Raw genomic sequence first — 12,997 nt, 5'->3', positions numbered from 1 at the left:
AGGTACGTAGGGGCTATTACGAAACCCCTAAGAAAAGTTTTCGGGCGAGTTGGGAGTGCCTAATATTTGTTATTGGCATACCCCGGGGTTTTGGGTGCGGAAATGTTTTACGCTAGCCCAAAAGTAGGTAAAACAGAAACTATTTTAACATTTTTAATTCATAGTTTGGCACTAATTTTTGCTATTAATTATACAATAAACAAAGTATAAATACCTACTTACACGAAATCGTTACCGCGCACCTAAAACCCCGGGGTATGATTTTTGGAATTTTAGTTTTCCTTTATATATATTATGCCGAAAATACTGTTAAAATATCGCTAGATATAGAAAATGCTCGTAAAAAAATATGGCAGCATTGTGTCTTTATGATTCAGAAAAAAACCGGCCAAGTGCGAGTCGGACTCGCCCACCGAGGGTTCCGTACTTTTTAGTATTTGTTGTTATAGCGGCAACAGAAACACGTCATCTGTGAAAATTTCAACTGGCTAGCTATCACGGTTCTTGCGATACAGCCTGGTGACAGATAGACGGACAGCGGAGTCTTAGTAATAGGGTCCCGTTTTTACCCTTTGGGTACGGAATCCTAAAAACAGTAACGATTGATATTATTAAATATGAACAGTATTGATTGATGCTTATGAAATGAGTTTAGTGTACGTAGGCACAAAACAAACTCCCTTAAGAGGAAAGGGGACGGCCGTTTCTGCATACAAACGTAGTCCCCATTTTCCTCTCTCGATATTTCTCCTCTCCTTTCGTCTCTTGACATTATGGAAAATATTTTTAAATAATTTAATGTATATTATAGCCATAGCTATGCCCCTACGTTTGACTTTTTTCGATGTGTTGATTATCATACAAATTTTTACATGTTCCGAACTCTTCGAAAATTCGAAAAAAATGAAACGTGAGGGCATGGCTGTAGTTGATTTTTAATACTGTTAATATCCAGAGAGGAAAATTAGGACTACGTTTGTATGAAATCATAATCATAATCATAATCATTTATTTGCACATAAAAAGGGTTTTACATAGATATTATAAAAGTTACATTGGTCTAGCCTTTTTAGCTGTTTTTGGCAACATACAAATGGGTCCTTATAATACATTAAATTTGTATTACATAAGACTATCTTAAATTAACTTAATTAATTACTAACTACATTAACTAAAGTCGAGAAAAGGCGATTTCTCGCGGGTCCTCCACTTCCATCTTAACGACAGTTGGCAGCGAACAAACCTAAGGAGGCTAATTTTCATATCTAAATGATGTTATTTTGTTATAATTCTGGCGTGCATTTCGCTCGTACTTGTTCGTACGTGTATTGCCATGAGCGAGATACACGAGCGAATGATAACAAAATTACATCATTTTGATATCAAAATATAATTTATACATTTTATACATTTATATGCTATTGTTATTAGTAGGTGTACTATTGTTATGATTATGTACGACTACTAGATACTACAAGTTTGCACTATTTATCATTACTTTTTAATTGTACCTCGATATGTGAATTAGGAAACTATAGGTCTATAAAAAATCAATTTGTAGCTATTAGCTAAGTTGCTAATGTTTATTTTAAGACTGTTTGTTTCTCAATAATAATAAAAAAGGTTTGAATAAGCCTGTAGGTCAGATAACCGTGGCGTCTGGCTACAATTATGTTGCCAGTGTATAACTATAGTTTAATAAAGAAGATGGGCACCTTTGCACCCAGTGCAGCTTGCGGAGATTTTTTTTAATGAAATATTTAATTTTGCATTGTACTTTATTTGTTAATTTAACAAATAAAGTTAATTTATTTGTTATATTTTATTTTTATTTTTATGAAACATATTAATAACGGGTCACACACGTATTTTAAGTCGAAAACGCTCGACCCGTTATCAATATGTTTAATATGTCTGTGTCTCACGGAAGTTTTGTTATAAATTTATTTTTATGATTGTAAATAAACACATTTGGACATATTAAGAAGATTTATTTATTTACTCACACTAATGGAATAACCCCACTATACTTAAGCATTTATCACTGTTTAAATTATGAACTAGTTTTGATAACCTAATTCTATATAAGATATGTATAATAGACAAGGCCATGAAATGTTATGGAGATTGAAACATGCTTATGTCGTAGATTATAGCTATTTGTGTATGAAAACTGCCACCCTACTGCTATTTATAATTTCAAAAGGTAAAATTGGACTTGGCTGACCGTAGTTATACAGGTCAATTCGAACGTACACCGACATCTGAATGATGTCAATTAGTTATCATGCGTCTTGTTTGCGCCAATACAAACCCACGACAAATACGAGCATAATGCACGGTAACGAACTGACAACCAGATATCATTTTGATGTCAGTGTACGTTCAAGTAGGCCTGATTTTTTTTATTTTTATTTTTATTTTTATTTATTTATTGATAGTCACATAAATAAATTTAAAGCATAAATAAAGCATTTTGAGCCGTTAAAAAAGGTTTAAAAATGGTTAAACTATAGGTACATGGCGCCATTAAATTAGAATATAGATTTTGATATTGATTTATTTATTTCATAATATTAAATTACATTATAAATTATTTTAACTTAATCTATCTTTCTACCTAAAATGCTTTTATTAATCACGCTTTAAGTGTATTATTACGCATAATACACTTAAAGCGAACTAGGGACACCGACATATCTCGCAGAATTGCGAATCTTAAGTGGCAGTGGGCGGGGCACATTGCTCGCAGAACTGATGGCCGGTGGGGCCGGAAGGTTCTGGTGTCCGCGTACTGGAAGACGAGCTGCCGGTAGGCCTCCAACGAGATGGAGCGACGACCTGGTTAAGGTCGCGGGAATTCGGTGGATGCGAGCGGCACAGGATCGGGCGGAGTGGCGAGCCTTGGGGGAGGCCTATGTCCAGCAGTGGACGTCTATCGGCTGACATGATAATGATGACTTAGTGTTGCAATAAATAAGCCGACTGAGATAATTACGTTGTTTTCGTCTGCGGAGAGTAACCCCTACTACCTACACTGTTATTTATAGCCTAAATAAATAAATAAATTGTCGACAATCTTAATATGCTTCGAATTCCATAGTGGATTATTAAGTTCATCGGATTAAAGAGGAACATATTAACCTGCATTCAACATCGATATTATAATATAATAAATTTTAGTGCTTTTTAATGGATTTTAATATTAAAAAATGCCAATTCAAAGATACCTACATAGTTCAAACATACATATTGTTTAAATTCGAATAAACAGCCAAATTGAAATAACTTTCATCGATATCTTAATATTGTTAGGAAGTCCCAAGACAATTAGGTATTTGTGTCACTAGCAACTAGATCGCCCACGTAGGACACTTCTAATAGGTATCAAAGGATTGATTCATCTCGCGCCGCATCGCTTAGCTTCGCGTTCGCGTGTTGTTCGCCTACGTAGTACGCCGCGTTACACAAATTGACTTTATCTCGTCTGATAAACAATTAAAACAATTTGTATTATAATTTATATTATGTTTATTTAATTAAATTTGTATTATATGTATTATGTATAGTATGTATTATAATTAAATTTGTAAAACAATTTGTATTATAATTTATGTTATGTTTAGAGTTTTGAATGATTCACGGTTAGTTTCACTAGACTTATATTGACCGGGATATAGACCGTGATTACCTTTTGTATTATTTGTGAGCTCCCGATATTTCGACGCAGTTACATGCATCATGTTCACGGGTGACTGAAGATAGCGGGTGGGTGTCAAAGTTGTGTAGACAGCGCTCTGTCTACCCTCATTCTTGCGCGTCGGCTGCGTTCACTTTCACCGTTACCAACGGTCGCATTCACACTTGTTGGTCCGGTCGCGTTCACAATCGTTGGTCTGTCCAAACACACTACACTCACGGTATCACTACGCGTGTTTGATTCGGATATCACTGGTTTTTTACACAAACAAATCACAGGATTCCACACATTTGACAGTTTAAACCCATCTTCACGATTGAAATTTTTGTATTTGTGAATTTCAACGGCTTCTCTTACCAATCTTGGTATATAGTGGCGTTCTGTCGAAATGACCTTGGGACTATGCAACTCGATCCAGTGATTTGTACTCGACTCAAGGAGATGCTGAGCAATAGCTGACTTGCGAACGTCATTGTTCTTGACCGCAGCAATGTGTTCTTTAATTCTGCAGGCAATAGTGCGTTTGGTCTGCCCAATGACGAACTACCACAGCTGCACTCAACTTTGTATACACCAGGTTTTTCCAGGGGAAAATTGTCTTTAGGCGACCGCAGAAATTGTGCAATTTTCCTGTGCGGGGTGAAGATAGTTTTTACAGAGTAGTTATTTAGTATTTTTGATATCTTGTCTGTCACACCCTTGACGTACGGCATAAACGCTGGCTGTCTCTCAACGCGATGAGTGAGGCGCTTGGTTTTTGTGTCCCGCTTGTCAATGTTAACTCTGTAGCCATTCATCATCAGGACACTGAACATGGTTCAGCTCCTGGTTTAGATGTAGCGAGTCACACAGAGCGTGTGCTCGATTATTCAGTGATGCCACAACCGAGTTTAACTGTCTGGGATGATGGTGCGAGCTCGCGTGTAAATAGCGGTCCGTGTGAGTCGGTTTCTTATAGACTGAGTGTCCCAGCATGCCACAACCTGTAACATTCAGTCTCACATCCAGAAACGCAATACTCCTTTCTTGTTCCATTTCCAATGTAAACGACATGGATCGGTGCATGCTATTAAGGTGTAGCATCAGTTCAACTTCCTGTTTACCACCCTTAATTATGCAGAACACATCATCCACGTACCTCTTCCAAATTTTAACGGGAACTGGGGGCGCAGAAAGGGCTAGGTGCTTAAAGTGTTCCATCCAAATGTTAGCCACCACTGGAGCCACCGGACTGCCCATCGCTACTCCCTCTGCCTGAATATAATATTGCCCGCGAAACAGAAAATAATTTGTAGTGAGGCAGTGTTCAAGGAGCCTTACGTATTCTATTGGCATGCCGTTTTCCTGGATCTTGTTTCTTACAACCTCAATATTATGTTTATTTAAAATAGGGTATTTGACTGTATTTAAAATAAATTATTTTATACCATGTATCACAGAACTATTTTCCATTTTAAAACCCGTATAAAACTATAAAGACGTATGTAATTTGATTGTGACGTCACATGCTAGTGTTTCATATAAATTCCATAGTAGCAAAATCGTATTGACAGTTCGAAAAAAGAAACTGATTTGACTGGTAGTCAAATACCCTGTTGAATATTATGAAACAGATAAAACTAAATCTATACCATCAGTTTTATCGTTTGTGTGAAGCACAATTAAGATCTTCCCAGTAATTTGTCTAATAGTTAAGATATTATAAACAAACAGTAAGTGTATGTAAATACATGGCAACCTACCAATAAAAACGACATTTTATACACTACTCCATCATGCTTAACAGACATTGCCAAACCAGTTTGAATTTCAACTTTATTTCGCGGTAATACGTTGAATATTTGAATGCGTTTGTCCAATGGCTGTTAAGACTTTTATGCGTTAGGGCATTTATATCTACAATTATAGTAATGAGGTGGTCTTGTGAGAGGATAATGATTTTACTAATATACTTGTTATAATAATAAATAAATCAATTAACAATTAATTAATCATCTATTATGATTTACTTAAATTATTTGATACCAACCGGGCTAGCACATGATTGGCGTGAGAGTATCTCGCCGCGACATAGACTACCCGTTCCCCTTTAATTCATACAGTTAGTAAAAGACGGGTAGTCTATCTCGCGGCGATATACTGTCGCGTCAATCAATGTGCTCGGCCTACGTATAGAAATTAAAATAAAATTAATATTTCAAAGTTTTACTGTTAGGTATGTCAGAATCCTTTTCATATTGGGTCAAATATACAACTAGAGTTGGACCAAGCTAACTTTGCATGGCATTTGAAATGACAGTGTGACAATATCATCATTAAGCTTCTGTACCGTTATTTGAAGCCTATATTATAATATTTGAGAGAGCGATGCAGTTTGTCAGTGACGAGCGGTTCCGGTTCATGATTGTGCTGACATCTACCGGCATGTTTCCACTTTACCAATTTCAGTTTTAACCCCCTCCAACTCCACCAGCGACCGTGGCGTGCGACCTCGGATTTAGTTCATTGGCGTTCTGTTTGTCGGAACGTTCGGTTCACTACAAAAAATTCTTAGAAATTCTTAAATTCTTAGAATTTTTTGTAAGTACTAATTAAAAGTATTTTTTTTTTAAAACGGTGTTACCGTTCGATTATTAATATAATTTAAATTTAAAACATTTGACGGACAGCTCGGGTTCGTTAACGTGTTTAGAGAAGCTGACACGTGATCGATTCACATCGCGAGCGCAGCGCAGCGGTCGCCGTAAGTATGCGACTTTTATATTATTTTGTTTACCGTGAATCGATTCGTCTTAAGGCACGGAACAGGCCCTTGAAAAAGTGAAAATGGCAATTTATAGGCCTCCGTTTTAGTGTCCTCCGAAAGGGAGGTTATAACGGTTTCTATTTCAAAATAGAACTGCCTAATTTCAAAGGTCTTAAACAGACGCGCTCTATGACGTCGTAATTTATGCCAAGTAATCACTGTGTGTTTGCATTTAGTATTTTTAGGCTAAAGTAATTACAGTGTTAATGATAGTGAGATATACCTATGACCTGATATTTTCCGTGCATTTCCACATTTTCTGGTACTGTGCTGCTGTAATAAAAATTATTTTCCTTTGCATTGAAATCGAAATATCACAAAAATAAAGAAATGCCATATTTGGTATTGGCACCATTAAACAGTTACTCTAGTCGCTTCCAAACTAGGGTCCTATCTGCCTTAAAGTCGACGAAGCCCAGCTATCGCTGGGCTTCTATTTCCGCTCTGAAGAGCGAAAGGTAACTAACAAACCTACATCGAAAACCTCCCTTTTCGATCTTTGTGTCTATAGTCTTTGGAAAGTTTTCTCTTAAGTATTGCCAACTTTGGTTGCACGGTAGTGACGGTACGGTCAGCACCTTTGAATTTTATTTTCAATTAAAGGTTTTGTACCTAACAATAAATACTTAGCTGTTAAAAGCTGCCTGCTAGTTCAAGCAAGGGATTGGAAAGTGAAACTCTTGTATGTAAAACTGAGGTATCTCTATCCAGTTTGTGTTGTTATGAATTTTGGTTAATAAGTATTTTTATACATACAAAATTTGGATTTCGTATATATATGTATATGTATAACAGCATACAGGAGGGGCACTATTTTACCCTTTGCTATGAAAATAACTCTTGTGAAAAAACTGAGTAACGTAATTGAGGCTGGGAGGTCTGGTGGTTACGGAGCCGCTGCCTGCACTAGGCATACATTCCTGCTACATAAGCAGAGTAGTACAATGGTGCATTATGTTGGCTTAGTATACTCTAAGATTTCCCACCTGCGAAAGGTGTGAAGAAATTTACCACCATAACGTAACTTATATAATGGATATCCGCCAAGCCCTAAATACTACAGCAATTACCCACTGCGCAAGCGGGTATTGCCGGAAAGTTTATTAAAATATGTGCTGTTAAGCTACGCTGTGCTATGCTTTAGAATTCAAATAACATACTTAAAATTTCCCGCCTGCGTAAGGCGTGTGAATATTATTATTTAGCCAGCTGAAGACCCGTCGCCTGCGCAAGGCGTGCGAGTTTCATTATCATGAAAAGCTAGTAGATGAAGCAAAATACTATAACACTGGTATAATACAATCAACAGGGCTCCAAACGCCAAGACCTTTTATTACCGCCTGCGTAAGGCGTGTAAAAATGATTAGTCATTGGGCGAAAAGCTAATAGTTGGACATTGTTCTGGAACTGTTGTTACTGGGTTTTTAGTAGTTACAGTTACACTAAAACTGTTTAAGCTAAGTATATTAATATCATACAACATGCCTGCGCAAGGCGTGCAATATACATTAGCCTGCTGTGCAAGCGCGCAGCAATTAGTTCAGGAGTTTATTAACCAAATATTGCTACTACAAAGCAATTATGATACAAGTATCTATTTAACATGTTTTTCAATGTGTAAAAATGATTCACCTCCATGTAAATCTCTGCCTACGCAAGGCATTTGAGAAATTATTTACACTTTCGTTTTGCTGCAAAAACACACCTCACTAATAAACATTAAATTCTCCCGGGGAGACCCTAAGTCTTAATATTATAAGACCCTAAAAAGATAAAATAAGTAACACACTCACTGCCAGCGACCCGCTAGGCGGGTTCCCTTTCGTAGACGCTTTTCGCTACATACTGTTTTTCTCGTGTTATTAGCTACGCTAGCAACGCGTAGTTCGCTCTGGCATTGAGTGGGTTAACTGGCTTTTAGGGCAGTAAGATTAGAAATCACCATAAGCACCAAGAACCCCGTTTTTAACAAACCAATCTATTAGGTTAGAAGTGGGTTTAGACGCGGTTCATTCAATCAAGCAAATAATTGTGTAATTCCTATGCCAGGGCCAAGGTCACGATTTTATAAAGTTCATGATACTAATCGTTGAACTAAAATTTTAAAATTTAATTTTGTTTGCCATAACCAGCGGGCCGCCCCGGCGCCACATATGATGCAAGTCATTGCGATTGCAAGTTAATGGGCCACTAGTGCCTGAAGTTGTTAATTTTTTCATTCATTTTCAGTTTATTCATTCATTAAAAGGTAGAAATACATTACTCTTGACTGGCTCAGGCCAAAAATTCATCATTTAAATGATGGGATTAATCCCATGTGGGTCAAAACATTAAGAGAAAGGTTCCTTCTCTGCATATAATTATAAATGTTTGATACAATGTATCCCACCTGCAAGGGTGCATTGTAAGAAGTTAACTTTAGACTCCTTTAACTTTGCATTGTCTTCAGGAAAGACGTGAACGAGGTAATCAAATTACTATATGTATAAAATGTGTATGACTCTCACATTGCAACTCATCTACTCAGAGTATCAGTCCAAATGAAACAAAGCCATTTTGTTTATCAATCCAGATGAATAACACACGTTAATGATATAAATGTCCTAGATTCCCTAGACAACTTCAGGTTAACAACAGAGCCCTCGCAGACTCGCACGTTTTTAAGGAATGGGGACAAAGGTCATTTTCTGGAAAACTGATCCAATCCCTTAAGTTAATAAGCTGAAAGAATTTACATACATGTATCAATGGGTTAAAATCCAACAATATAAAAAACGGTCAGTTTGTTTCTAAATATCAAAAGCTAAAAATTACTCAGGAAGCAGTAATAAGGTAATCTCGATGGTTATTACTGTACTAATGCTCATTAATGGTGTCCGGTGAAATTCCTCCCATATTTATTGTTTTTGGTAACAATATTTTAAAAACAGTATTAGCTTTGTGAGAATGGTACAAATACATGCGCGAATCATTAAGCTCACTCAGATAACTATTATTTAAATCATCCTAATATAGAGGGTTGATAAGATTTAAAGCTAGGTGCCTGCGCCATAGCCCAGGCGGCAGGTTGAATTGGTGCTCAAATCACGTTTGACACTTTAAGGCACTTCATTTGAAAGCTACATCACTATTTTTCTTTCGTTTCTCTTCAAAAACATAAAAAGAAGAAGGGTGCTTAATGCCAAATGATTGAAGGCTGATCATTTTACACGCGAAGGTCATTGACCTTACCTACCTAACCCGCCAGATAATAACATCAGTTAAATCTATAATCTATATATAAATATATCTTGCTCTTTCTTGAGCTTGCGCTACTGGTAGTACAAGTAATCCCGAAATAAGGTGCTGTTGTAGACAAAACGCCCTAGCTTTGTAGCCGTCTTCCGGGTAGCATGGCTGTTATAGGTTGAAATTATGCGAATGCAAATATTTGTTTTGAAACACTACGCAGATCTGTCGTCTATGCACGGGCCAAACCTTGGCTAAACAGAAACGCAAACAGAGTACCTAATGTGTAAAATATCAAACGGCACAAAGAACCAAGCGGAAGAGCAATTCTCTGGACAGAGCTTAGATTCAGTTGTTGTAGCTGGTTAACCGGAATTGACGGGGTTTTTATTACCAATAATACAGCACTTGCTTATGACTTTGATCAGATACGGTCACTACGTGTTTAATCTAAAACCAAAGGCCAAGTTAAGTTATATATGTCGTACGCCCTAATATACTAATATTATATACATCTTGCAGGATGTTACATATTTTCACAAATAGTAATGAGAGGAACATCTTACTGTTATTCTTGCGGTAATACAGCTCTCGGATTAATATTATACTTACCATACCGGCTCTAATTATTGCTCGTGTAATAAAATAAAACCACATAATAGGTTGGTTAGTATGGGCTTAGGCCCTAGAATATTTTGGAATACTCTGTGGAGTTAGGCTTTACCAACATAGCGACTATCATAGAAAAGTTTAGTTTTATACAAAATGTATATACCTATAACAAGGGCATTCACATTATGAATAGCTGAGGCTCAGCTGCTAAGCACTGTACCTACACAACGACAGAGAGTTCATGTTGGGTACCTGGCTGAGGTAACTCCTTCAGATGGGCAACAGAAAGTTGTTATAGCCCTACCGAAATTAACTTGTCAACATAATATCATTCACGATCTAATTGTTATTCAAGATTGTACCATAGCTAGAAAATAATGGTAGCTAATGAGTTAATCCTTTAATTGATTGACCGAAAGCCCTGATCACGTTTACACTGTGGTGACAAGTGCACTTTACATGTTAATTACCTGCCTCAAATACTAAGACTTTTAAAAAGAAACAAGTGAGGCTCGGAGGAATGTATTGAAAACTCGTTTTTGGGTGCCTGTAAAATAAATTGTATCCTGCCTTATCATTACTAATGTCGGGTATTATTACATGGGTAAATGACACTTAAAATGTTCAACAATCAAGGTTTATTTTCCTCGTTGCAAGGTAAATACGTTGAATACAATAATAAATATTGAAAAAGAATACAAACACAAATTATGGCCTAAATACATTTGTGGGATGGATGAAATAAAATATAATAAGGTTGTCAGAAATAATTTTTAATAAACATACTGATATCTATATACATTCAGTTTTTGACGACCCTAATTACCCACCTATAAATAATTAGGTGTAGTAAAATATGTCACTTCACACTTAGCCCATTAGTCTATTTCACATTCATCCATGTACCCGGATTGTTAAGTGCACTTGTACTAGTTGTTTCCACCAGTTTCACTTATGAGTATAAATGAGTCACATAAGTCACATTGGCGTTTTCTGACCACCAGGCGATCACAGACACGTCTCAAATATTATAATATAGGCTTCAAATAACGGTACAGAAGCTTAATAGCAGCGTTTTACCTTACAATAAAACGCTTATTAAGCGAAATACCTTATTTGAAGCCTATATTTTTAACTTCGCCTGTGGCTACAACACTCAGTTGCAATAAACCACATCACTTTTATTTTATTATGCCCGTTGAGGGCACTTTTGGCACGCTGCATTTTAACCTATACCATGCAATATGCAAATAGCAACATCTACTGTCTTTACAGTTCAATGCCAGTGCATACCAGTGATACCAGTGTATGTCTTTGTTTTATTACACATCGGAATAATAAATGAACTCAACCCTTTGGTAAGTGGTATATTGCAACTTTGTTTTATTATGGTATATTTTGAGACCCAATGAACTAAATCCGAGGTCGCACGCCACGGTCGCTGGTGGAGTTGGAGGGGGTTAAAACTGAAATTGGTAAAGTGGAAACATGCCGGTAGATGTCAGCACAATCATGAACCGGAACCGCTCGTCACTGACAAACTGCATCGCTCTCTCAAATATTATAATATAGGCTTCAAATAAGGTATTTCGCTTAATAAGCGTTTTATTGTAAGGTAAAACGCTGCTATTAATGTCTGAATTATATGAAAATATGATGTTTATAATGAGAGTCTTACTTTGTTATGTTCAAGTCGGTGCAAAGTTAGCTTAGACGGACTGTACCTACACATTAATGTGACATTCTCAAGCAAAAGGTACCACATTGTCGCTTACCTTAAGGACGAAATTTGTTTATAACTTTATACAAATAACCTGTCAGTGTCCTTATGGAAAGCGACAATGTGGTACCTTCTACTTGAAAACGACATATTTATACATTAACACAGATTAGATTTTAAAAATCTTGACAGGGCGAGTATTTATGGTTTCAGTTCTTTAGGTGTTGAATAAGGACCTCTCCGATTTTTTTTAATTATAAACTGTTCGGCGATTATCCCTAGCAAAGAGGATATAATAGGATAGAGCGGTACTGTCATAGTAAATTTTGTAAATTCACTGCCATCTATCGACACACTTTAAAACTAAAAAGGTAGATTTATAAAAGTACGATAAAATGTATTTAAAATATAGATAAATGATTTTTTTTACTTGCATTAATTATTTTTGTATGATTTTGACCCATTTCTTTCACTGATACAAACGAAACTGTCAACGCCCTCTATACGAAAGTAGGCCAATAGTAGTGGCACCATCTGATCGAGAATCAAATTTTCGTGATTTTCGAGGCACGTTTTTTCCTTAGACTGTATCCATCTATTACGGAGTTATATCTATCTTTGTCCCTAGTCACACTGGAAAGTGAAGACAAGGCCTAAGATGGAGCTCACTGGTTCAGTAATAGCCTATTCACTCTTCTAAAGAAAAAAAATGCTAAGTTATTAAAGATAAAAGGATTATACATTTGAGGGTCATAAAAACTAAATGTAGGTATTATACATTTAGCAGATAAAGCTTAACCGATAAACTAAAAATGATTTCAAAACTTACTTGTCTCAAAAATGGTGTAATTATCTTCATTTTAAAACATAACTCTACACAACACAAAGGAAAAGTATTTGATGATAAAAAAATCGAGATTAATGCCAGCCA

This window comes from Cydia strobilella, chromosome 22 (assembly GCF_947568885.1).
Source record: "Cydia strobilella chromosome 22, ilCydStro3.1, whole genome shotgun sequence".
NCBI lineage: Eukaryota > Metazoa > Arthropoda > Insecta > Lepidoptera > Tortricidae > Cydia > Cydia strobilella.
The sequence above is the reverse complement of the archived record's forward strand: the minus strand, read 5'-3'. Positions refer to the sequence as shown.